An 11,891-nucleotide genomic window follows, 5' to 3' on the forward strand; every position below is an offset into this window, starting at 1 on the left:
AATGAACATTGTTTCTTGCACATCTTTCCAAAAATATTCTATGTGTATAGAAGACCATGCCTACATGTACTCCCCACCACTACCATTCCTTCTTACACCAGTGATCATATAGACCGTACATTGTTTGGCACCTTTTTAACCTAAGAATGAATTTTGGATGTCATTAAGAATCAGTGAATAACAAAGTATCCTCACTTTTTTTTTTTTTACAGCTGCATTATATTCTATTGAATTGTATAACATAATTTATGTCATGACTACCCTTTTAATGACTTTAGTTATTTGCAATCCTGTTATTTCAAAACAATATGCTGTGATAACTTTGCCCACACATCATTTCTAAATGCAAGTTCTCAGCCCCATAGCCTACAGTGACTTGCTGAAGGTTCAGTGCTAAGGCATTATGGACTAGATTGTTCACTAGCTTAATGTTAAAACTATAAGTGCTGTGTTGTGATTTTTATAGTTTCTAATTTGATCTCGAGGTCTCTGCGGAGAATGGCCATAAACCAAGATAGCCACTCGCTAGGAGAGCCCTGGTTCAAGTGTGATGGTCATGTGAGACACAATGAGGAGGTGAAACCAAATTGCATGAAACAGAAGAAATGTATGACTTACATATCCCAGAGAGGTTAGAGGTCCCGACGGGAGGCCCACAGGAAGTCTGGAGGCAACAGGGAGCTCAACCACCAAGTGGGGAGCCAGACCGGAGAGAGCATATGTGGGACGAGGCTTTCCTTAAGGCCCATTAGGCTTCCTGAGGGGGTTGTGAATTGTCTGGTTTAAAGAAAACACAGACGAAGGGGGCAACTTATTAACGTGATTCTGGTGTGGGCCATTAGATTTTATCATGGCCAGCAGCTGTGGGATGAGGAACAAGTGGGCTATATTGTAAACAACCACACAGGGAGAGGAAGTTTTCATCTGGTCAAATGTGACGGGGTACTATCGGGTTCCAGTAACTTGCGTTAGGACTAAAATGGATGTCCAGGCAGCAACTCCATTAAATAAATTTGTGACAGTACTGAAACTACTGGCTTCTACTATTCTGAGAGTGGGGTGAGGGCAAAATAACACAATTATTTTAATATTTCTTCTGTTAAACAAGTTAATAAGCATTTATCTTCTAACCCACTTTATCAGAAAATAGTTGATGAAATTATTTGAATTTGGCAGGCTTATCAGTTTAGTTTTCAACACATTCTCATTTGTCTGTGCGACCAAGGAAGTGGTGGCTGCTTTTTAATAAAAATACCTTTGTCTTTTCCTCAAACTTCTCCCATCTTCTCTTCTTGGAATTCCTACCTGCTCCCGTCCTGCTCTTCCTTTAGATATGCAATTATTTAGGCCTGAAAGCTGGACTTCACCTGTTTCCTCTTTTTTTCCCTCTCCCCCATATTGTGAGGCAATCATCAGAAGAGCCAGAAGTGACCTCAAAATTCTCATTCTTGGTTGCCAGGACAATCAGCCAGCTGGGATGGGAGGCTCCTTCTCACAGTATGAGAGGCTGCACTCACACCAGCTGCTCAAGTGACCAGCCCCCTTCCCAACCCGTCCCTCCAACCCCACGCAATCTCCCATAAGCTCAAGGTTGCCATATGCTGGGTGACTAGCTTTCCTAGACAAAGTCTGTAAACCGCAGCCTCCAGCAGCATGTCTCTCCCTGCAACAGGCTGCTTTCTCACATGTGCCCTATAAAAACGATATCAAGGGATTAGTTTCTACTATTGGAATATAGACCCACACTGCACATCCAGCAGGGCACCCTGCTCCAGCATACTTCTCTGTGGGATGATGGGAGAATGGTGACCTGCTGTCTCTTCCCTTGATAATTCTTCCAATTACCTTTCCAATAATTTAGCCCAATAATTCATCCCTTTTTCCAGTAAAGTCTCTTCCTAAACACATGCTGTGTGGCATTGTGGAACTTGTCCTGCCCCTGAAATGAGATAAATGAAATAAAAAGAGACCCATCTTGCATAGCATATGACCGATTAGTCTCCAAATACTCCTAATCCTGGAGCGGCTGGTTTACCCAATGATGGGCTTTGTAGGTTAGGCAAAGCACAGCATTTTTGTTTCTCACCTCTCCGTCTTAAACCTGCCCTGCAGATCCATTCTAAACCAACCCTGGAAGAACTCTCAGGCAAGGAATGTAACCTTTCTGGTCACTGACACATAATAAACAGTCCAGTCTAGCTGACCTGGCTGTGGGGATGAGGAATTACAAGAGCAGTCAATGTCGCCAGAGTCAGAGCCACCGCTGCCAACCACCCTCCTGCGGCATACATAGGGGAACTTCCAGCAGCACCACATCTTGGAACAAAGAGTAGATGTCCAACTTACCAGAGGGCAACATCCTACCAAAATCCCAAGGATAACAGAAAGATACAAGGGGTGAGAAGCAGCCTCCTTTATTGGATAAAACCAAGCTTCTCATACCAGACCATGTCAACGTGAGTAACTAATCAAAATAATTACAAGGTGCTTACAGCTGAATGCTGATCAAGCCTTCTTCCTGTTGGTGAGCAGAAGCAGTATGGTGAGCATTTCCACACTGGTTTCCAAGGTGTATAAAAATGAGAAGAATGAAGATGGATTCCTGTAAATAGTATATGACTCTCCGGAGACACTTGGAATGAAATTTCTATTTAAGAATGGCAAGATACATCTATTCTAGAATTTTTAAAATGCTTAACATGGAAGAAAAGGGATGCTACCAGCTGAGACGGATCAGTTCATCCAATCACAGGTCATCAAAACAGTAGCGTTTCCACCTAGGAGTTTTAGAAAAGCAGAAACACTGAGCTCCAGATGAGTACATTCAGCTTTGGAAAACCGTATCACTGAACCTACGCTTTAGAAATTTAAAAACAAAATACTTTGCATTTGAAGTTGCCAATAAAAGAAGACTTTTAAGTTACTTTAATGTTTTTTCCCCCAATATGAATTTGCAATTCAAGCAGTAACTTAAAATCATTCAGAGAGACTTTTTCTCTTTAGTTTCACAGAATCTGCCAACTTGTTTTAAAACCAGAGAGATCTCCGTAAGAGGACTTTTAGGCATAAGTTGTCAAGAACAGCACCCCCAAAACTCATTTGCCATAACAGTGCAAAGCAGGATACTTGGGGGTATATTTAATAAAAAACAAAACAAAACAAGAACAAAGAAAACCTGACTCTGAATTGCTGTTGAAGATTTCTGATTTTTTATGGGAAGTATACCAAAGGTCAACTTTCTTGCAGTGTTAACAAGTTTTTACGTGGTTTGCTTCAAGACCATTACACACAGGGAAATAAAGCCAAACCACTGCTTAATAGGAAACTTGAATAATTTGTAGTTTTGGTCTAGCTTCTAAAACGGTCCCAGAGGGATTTTTTTAAAAGTGGCGTTTCTTTTATTTTGGATTTCCTCCAATCTAGGAATTCAAACTAGTTCCTGATTTAGTAAGTAAAGAAGCAGTTGTGATCAGCTACATTCTTTGGAACAGTGGTAGAAGCTATAGAATATAAAAACTAAAAGCATGACAATTCAAATGCACTCCCTTCTACCTTTTGGCTTAAAGCTGTACATGATTCATGTTACATATTAAGTTTAATAAAATGTTATTAAAAATTTCTCACATTTTAAAGAGTACTTCAGTTATCACTGTTACGTGAAACAAGTCATCACAGTTTCCCCACTCTAAGTGCACGTCAATTGTGAAGAAAATGTAGCCTATGGAGACATATGTTCTTTACAGATATAAGGTTGAAAGTTAAACATCTTCAGAGTTCAATCTAGAATAAATGACTTGATGCTTCTCGCTCCTTACATGGAAGTTGCATGGGGTTTACTCTTTATGATTTCCTGGGAGTATCAGATAGACCACAGTTATGTCATTGTAGACTGTAGAGGTAGCAGGTCAAAGTTCATCCTTCTGTATTTGAATGTGTGTGAAATACCTGTATCTGTTAGTAAAAGTTATTTACTCTAATGGAGAGAAAAAGTCAGTTTCACTGCATATGGACCCTCCACTGATTATAAGAGGATCCCTAGCTTCTGTCACCTAATCTTCCCACTGCATGCATCTTGTCCACAGGGCTAATTTTTAAGTGTGCATGTTTTTACATTATGTAAATTATTTCAGCCTGTCTAGTTTAGATTGTATGCATCATTACATTTGGCATTCTTACCACTCCTGTGTGATCAATAAGATTCTTATAAGAAATACTGCTTTACAAAAAACACCATGCTTTACAAAAATGCCATGCTTTACAAGAACCACACATTAGTGGGTGGTCACTTTATTTATAGAATCATTAAAGCAAGTGCTTTTAAATGAACGATATCACATATTAGTGGGCAGTCATTTTATTTATAGAATCGTTAAAGCAAGTGCCTTTTTAAATGAACTAAGGTGAATAAGACACACTAAAAACAGTTGTTTTAAAAGGCACTTGCTTTAAAGATTAAAATATTTTAAAAACTAAAGTACACTCCAGTTTTAAAAACTAAAGTTTTTGGTGAAACTCAAAAGTCTCATTCAATTTATAACTTTTCCTCTTCCCTAGGTCAGGCCTACTTCAGGCTGAGAAATGGGTGGCAAAATATTCTTTAGTTTTGGAATCCTTTTTTTAGTATTGTTCTACCTCCTCTCTTCTATTTGGATACTGCTTTGGGCCCCTGCAAAGATACAGCAACAGAAGACTGGCAGTTAGAAAGAATGGGCATAAAATATTTAACTTTCTTGAAAGATATAGCTATAATCTTCGTTGATATTCCTGGGGTATGATGAAAGCAACAGCCTCCTTGGTACTCTGAGACACCTGTGGTGTGATGGTAGCATGAAGAGAAACTTGGCCCTCTTGGCCAAGGTGAAATCTACGCACAGGGCACCATCAAACCTGCCACAAAGCATCTCTTCCCTTATTTCCTGGCCTCCAAGTCATTCTGCACATTGTCACACAGTAGTCTTTTAAAAGTCAGATCTCACCTTAATATCACTCTCCGAAGTTCTAAACATACAGGCTATTTTTACAATTTCCCTGAAACTTCAAGATACCATTCTCTGAAGCCTCAACTCTGAGGTAATTGCTTCTCCTAAAATAAATATAATGCATGTTTTTTTTTTTTTTCATTATAGAATCATTAATTGTTTATTATAGAAAATTAGGAAAATACAGAAAAGTAGAAAAAAAACTCATATCACCACCATTGTTTCATGTTTTGGTGTATTTCTGTCCAGATTTGTAAAAGCAGCTTTATTTTTGTTTGCTTAGGTTTGCTACTTTAAAAAGGACTATGAAACAGAGAGGGTAATATATTTGTAATTTTGCATCTGGCTTTTTTGACAAAATGTTTTAACATAAATATTTTCCTACATTAATACAAAGTCTTTATGCATATTTACTGGGTGATATTTAACTTTTTTGTATTTCAAGCCCAGAATACCCTTTTATATATATACATATATACTTTTAGTTTTGGGAATCTTGTGCAGAATGTGCAGGTTTGTTACATAGGTATACATGTGCCATGGTGGTTTGCTGCACCCATTAATCCATCATCTATGTTAGGTATTTCTCCTAATGCTATCCCTCTTCTTGCCCTCCACCCCCTGACAGGCCCCAGTGTGTGATGTTTCCCTCCCTGTGTCCATGTGTTCTCATCATTCAACTCCCATTTTTGAGTGAGAACATGTGGTGTTTGGTTTTCTGTGTCTGTGTTAGTTTGCTAAGAATGATGGTTTCCAGCGTCCTCCATGTCCCTGCAAAGGACATGAACTCATCCTTTTTTATGACTGCATAGTATTCCATGGTGTATTATGTGCCACATTTTCTTTATCCAGTCTATCATTGATGGGCATTTGAGTTGGTTCCAAGTCTTTGCTATTGTGAACAGTGCTGCAATAAACATATGTGTGCATGTGTCTTTATAGTAGAATGATTTATAATCCTTTGGGTATATACCTAGTAATGGGATTGCTGGATCAAATGGTATTACTGGTTCTAGATCCTTGAGGAATCGCCACACTGTCTTCCACATGGTTGAACTAATTTATGCTCCCACCAACAGTGTAAAAGCATTCCTATTTCTCTACATCCTCTTCAGCATCTATAGTTTTGTGACTTTTTAATGATTGCTATTCTAACTGGCATGAGATGGTATCTTGTTATGGTTTTGATTTGCATTTCTCTAATGACCAGTGATGATGAGCTTTTTTTCATATGTTTGTTGGCCACAGAAATGTCTTCTTTTGAGAAGTGTCTGTTTATATCCTTTGCCCACTTTTTGATGGGTTTTTTTTTTTTTTTTCTTGTAAATTTGTTTAAGTTCCTTGTAGATTCTGGATATTAGCTCTTTGTCAGATGGATAGATTGCAAATTTTTTCTCCCATTCTGTAGGTTGCCTGTTCACTCTGATGATAGTTTCTTTTGCTGTGCAGAAGTTCTTTAGTTTAATTAGATCCCATTTGTCAATTTTGGCTTTTGTTGCCTTTGCTTTTGGTGTTTTAGTCATAAAGACTTTGCCCATGCCTATGTCCTGAATAGTATTGCCTAGGTTTTCTTCTAGGGCTTTTATGGTTTTAGGTCTTACATTTAAGTCTTTAATCAATCTTGAGTTAATTTTTGTATAATGTGTAAGGAAGGGGTCCATTTCAGTTTTCTCCATATGGCTAGCCAGTTTTCCCAACACCATTTATTAAATCGGGAATCCTTTCCTCATTGCTTGTTTTTGTCAGGTTTGTCAAAAATCAGATGGTTATAGATGTGTGGCATTATTTCTGAGGCCTCTGTTCTGTTCCATTGGTCTATATATCTGTTTTGGAACCAGTACTGTGCTGTTTGGGTTACTGTAGCCTTGTAGTAGTTTGAAGTCAGGTAGTGTGATGCCTCCAGCTATGTTCTTTTTGTATAAGGGCTCTTTTTTGGTTCCATATGAAATTTAAAGTAGTTTTTTTCTAATTATATCTGTTTTGGTACCAGTACCATGCTGTTTGGGTTATTGTAGCCTTGTAGTAGAGTTTGAAGTCAGGTAGTGTGATGCCCCTAGCTTTGTTCTTTTTGCTATACAGGCTCTTTTTTGGTTCCACATATGAAATTTAAAGTAGTTTTTTTTCTAATTCTGTGAAGAAAGTCAGTGGTAGCTTGATGGGGATAGCATTGAATCTATAAATTACTTTGGGCAGTATGGCCATTTTCACAATATTGATTCTTCCTATCCATAAGCATGGAATGTTTTTCCGTTTGTATCCTCTCTTATTTCCTTGAGCAGTGGTTTGTAGTTCTCCTTGAAGAGGTCCTTCACATCCCTTGTAAATTGTATTCCTAGGTATTTTATTCACTTTGTAGCAATTGTGAATGGGAGTTCATTCATGTTATGGCTCTCTGTTTGGCTATTATTGGCGCATAGGAATGCTTGTGATTTTTGCACTTGATTTTGTATCCTGAGACTTTGTTGAAGTTGCTTATCAACTTAAGAAGATTTGGGGCTTAGACAATGGTGTTTTCTAAATATACAACCATGTCATCTGCAAACAGAGACAATTTGGCTTCCTCTCTTCCTATTTGAATACCTTTATTTCCTTCTCTTGCCTGATTGCCCTGGCCAGAACTTCTAATACCATGTTGAATAGGAGTGGTAAGAGAAGGCATCCTTGTCTTGTGCTGATTTTCAAAGGGAATACTTCCAGTTTTTGCCCATTCAGTATGATATTGGCTGTAAGTTTGTTATAAATAGCTGTTATTATTTTGAGATACATTCCATCAATACCTAGTTTACTGAGAGTTTTTAGCATGAAGGGGTGTTGAATTTTATCAAAGGCCTTTTCTGCATCTATGGAGATAATCATGTGGTTTTTGTCATTGGTTCTGTTTATGTGATAAATTACCTTTATTGATTTCTGTATGTTGAACTAGCCTTGCATCACAGGGATAAAGCCAGCTTAATCGTGGTGGATAAGCTTTTTGATGTGCTGCTGGATTCAGTTTGCCAGTATTTTATTGAGGATTTTCCCATAGATGTTCATCAGGGATATTGGCCTGAAATTTTCTTTTTTGTTGTGTCTCTGCCATATTTTAGTATCAGAATGATGCTGGCCTCATAAAATGAGTTAGGAAGGAGTCCCTCTTTTTCTATTGTTTGGAATAGTTTTAGAAGGAATGGTACCAGCTCCTCCTTGTACCTCTGGTAGAATTCAGCTGTGAATCCATCTGGTCCTGGGCCTTTTTTTGGTTGGCAGGCTATTCATTACTGCCTCAATTTGAGAGCTTGTTACTTATCTATTCAGGGATTCAACTTCTTCTTGGTTTAGTCTTGGGTGGGTGTATGTGTCCAGGAATTTATCCATTTCTTTTAGATTTTCTAGTTTATTTGCATAGAGGTGTTTATATTATTTTCTGATGGTAGTTTGTATTTCTTTGGGATCAGTGCCATATTTCTTGGAGGCTTTGTTCATTCCTTTTCATTCTTTTTTTCTCTAATTTTGTCTTCATACTTTATTTCATTAATTTGATCTTCAATCTCTGGTATCCTTTCTTCTGCTTGATAGCCTCAGCTATTGATACTTGTTTATGCTTCACGAAGTTCTTGTGTGCTGCTTTTCAGCTCCAGCAGGTCCTTTATGTTCTTTTCTAAACTGGTTATTTTAGTTTGCAATTCCTCTAACCTTTTTTCAAGGTTCTTAGCTTCCTTGCATTGGGTTAGAACATGCTCCTTTAGCTCAGAGGAGTTTGTTATTACCCACCTTCTGAAGCCTACTTCTGTCAGTTCATCAAACTCATTCTCTGTCCAGTTTTGTTCCCTTGCTGGCGAGGAATTGTGATTCTTTGAAGAAGAGACATTCTGGCTTTTGGAATTGTCAGCCTTTTTGTGCTGGTTTTTCCTCATCTTCATTCTTCCTGGATTTATCTCCCTTTGGTCTTTGACACTGGTGACCTTCAGATGGGGTTTCTGTGTGGACGTCCTTTTTGTTGATGTTGATGCTATTCCTTTCTGTTAGTTTTCCTTCTAACAGGTCCCTCTGCTGCAGGTCTGCTGGAGTTTGCTGGAGGTCCACCCCAGACTCTGTTTGCTTGGGCATCACCAATGGAGTCTGTAGAATAGCAAAGACTGCTGCCTATTCCTTCCTCTGGAAGCTTTGTTCCAGAGGGGCACCCATCAGATGCCAGCCAGAGCTATCCTGTATGAGGTGTCTGTAGGCCCCTGCAGGGAGGTGTCTCCCAGTCACAAGGCACGGGGTCAGGGACCCACTTGAGGAGGCCGTCTGTCCCTTAGCAGTGCTCGAGTGCTGTATTGGGAGATCTGCTGCTCTCTTCAGAGAGTCTTGAGTCTGCTGAAGCTGTGCCCACAGCTGCCCTTTCCCCCAGGTGCTCTGTCCCAGGGAGATGGGAGTTTTATCTATAAGCCCCTGACTGGGGCTGCTGCCTTTCTTTCAGAGATGCCCTGCCCAGAGAGGAGGAATCTAGAGAGGCAGTCTGGCTACAGCAGCTTTGCCAAGCTGCAGTGGGCTCTGCCCAGTTTGAACTTCCTGGTAGCTTTGTTTACACCGTGAGGGAAAAACCACCTACTCCAGCCTCAGTAATGGTGGATGCCCCTCCCCACACCACGCTCAAGCATCCCAGGTTGACTTCAGACTACTGTGCTGGCAGCAAGAATTTCAGGCCAGTGAATCTTAGGTTGCTGGGCTCTGTGGGGGTGGGATCCACTGAGCAAGACCACTTGGCTCCCTGGCTTCAGCCCCCTTTTAAGGGGAGTATACGCTTCTGTTTTGCTGGCGTTCCAGATGCCACTGGGGTATGAAAAAAACTCCTTCGGCTAGCTTGGTGTCTGCCCAAATGGCCACACAGTTTTATGCTTGAAACCCAGGGTCCTGGTGGCATAGGCACCCAAAGGAATCTCCTGGTCTGCGGGTTGTGAAGACCGTGGGAAAAGCGTATTATCTGGGCCAGAGTGCACTGTTCCTCATGGTGTAGTCCCTCACAGCTTCCCTTGGCTAGGGGAAGGAGTTCCTCGACCCCTTGCACTTCACAGGTGAGGCAACATCCCACCTTGCTTCTGTTCACCCTCTGGGGCTGCACCCACTGTCTAACCAGTCCCAATGAGATGAACCAGGTACCTCAGTTGTAAATGCAGAATCACGCACCTTCTTCATTGATCTCACTGGGAGCTGCAAACCAGAGCTGTTCCTACTCGGCCATCTTGCACAAGTCCAGACCCTTTACCTTAAGTTTGTGAGAGTCCTTATGTTTTAAGTGAGTCTCTTGAAGGCAGCAGATGATTGGTGAATTCTTATCCATTCTGCCATTCTTTATCTTTTAAGTGGAGCATTTAGGGCATTTACATTAAATGTTAGTATTGAGATGTGAGGTACCATTCTATCCATCAAGGTATTTTTTGCCTGTATAACTTGTTTTTTTTAAATTATATTCTTGTTTTATAGGTCCTGTGAAATTTATGCTTTAAAGAGTTTCTATTTTGATGTGTTTCCAGGATTTATTTCAAGATTTAGAGCTCCTTTTGGTAATTCTTATAGAGCTGGGTTGGTAGTGGCCAACTCTCTCAGCATTTGTTTGACTGTATCTTTCCTTCATTTACAAAGCTTAGTTTCACTGAATACAAAATTCTTTGCTGACAATTGTTTTGTTTAAGGAGGCTGAAGATAGGGCCCCGATCCCTTTTTGTAGGATTTCTGCTGAGACATGTGCTGTTAATCTGATAGATCTTCCTTTATAAGTTACCTGGTGATTTTGCCTCACAGCTGTTAAGATTCTTTCCTTCGTCTCAACATTCGGTAACCTGATGACATTGTGCCTAGGTGGTAACTTTTTTGTGATGAATTTCCCAGGTGTTCTTTGAGCTTCTTGTATTTGGATATCTAGGTATCTAGCAAAGCCTGGGAAGTTTTTCTTGATTATTCCCCCAAATATGTTTTCCAAATTTTAGATTTCTTTTCTTCCTCAGGAATGCTGATTATTCTTAGGTTTGGTCATTTAACATAATCCCAGAACTTCTTAGAGGCTTTGTTCATATTTTCTAAATTTTTTTGTCTTTGTTGGATTGGGTTAATTTTAAGACCTTGTCTTCAAGCTCTGAAGTTCTTTATTCTGCTTGTTTGTTCTATTGCTGAGACTTTCCAGAGCATTTTGCATTTCTATAAGTCCATCCATTGTTTCCTGAGGTTTTGATTGTTTTTTATTTATGTTATCTATTTAATTGAAAATTTCTCCTCTCATTTCTTGTATCCTTTTTTTTTTGACTTCCTTAAATTGGGCTTTGCCTTTCCCTGGTGCCTCCCTGATTAGTTCAATGACTAACCTCCTGAATTCTTTTCTAGGTAAATCAGGAATTTCTTCTTGGTTTGAATCCATTGCTGGTGAGCTAATGTGATTTTTGGTGGTGGTGGGGCGGGGTGGGGGCTGTTAAAGAAGCTTGTTTTGCCACATTACCAGAGTTGGTTTTCTGGATCTTTCTCATTGGGGTAGCCTCTGTCAGAGGGAAGATCTAGGGTTCAAGGCTGTTGTTCAGATTCTTTTGTCCCATGGGGTGTTCCCATGATGTAGTACTACCCTCCTTTTCTTAAGGATGTGGCTTCCTGAGAGCTGAGCTGTACTGATTGTTATGGCTCTTCTGGACCTAGCCACCCAGCAAGTCCACCAGGCTCCAGGCTGGTACTGAGGTTTGTTTGCGCAGAGTCCTGTGATGTGAATCATCTGTGGGTCTCTCAGCTGTGGATACCAGCACCTTCTCTGGTGGAAGTGGCAAGGGAGTGAAATGGACTCTGTGAGTGTCCTTAACTGTGGTTGCTTAATGCACTATTTTTGTTCTGATTGGCCTCCTGCTGGGAGGTGGTGCTTTCAAGACACCATCAGCCATGATAGTACGGGGAGGAACAGGTGGTGGGTGGGGC

Source organism: Rhinopithecus roxellana, chromosome 6 (assembly GCF_007565055.1).
Source record: "Rhinopithecus roxellana isolate Shanxi Qingling chromosome 6, ASM756505v1, whole genome shotgun sequence".
In the NCBI taxonomy this organism is placed as follows: Eukaryota; Metazoa; Chordata; class Mammalia; order Primates; family Cercopithecidae; genus Rhinopithecus; species Rhinopithecus roxellana.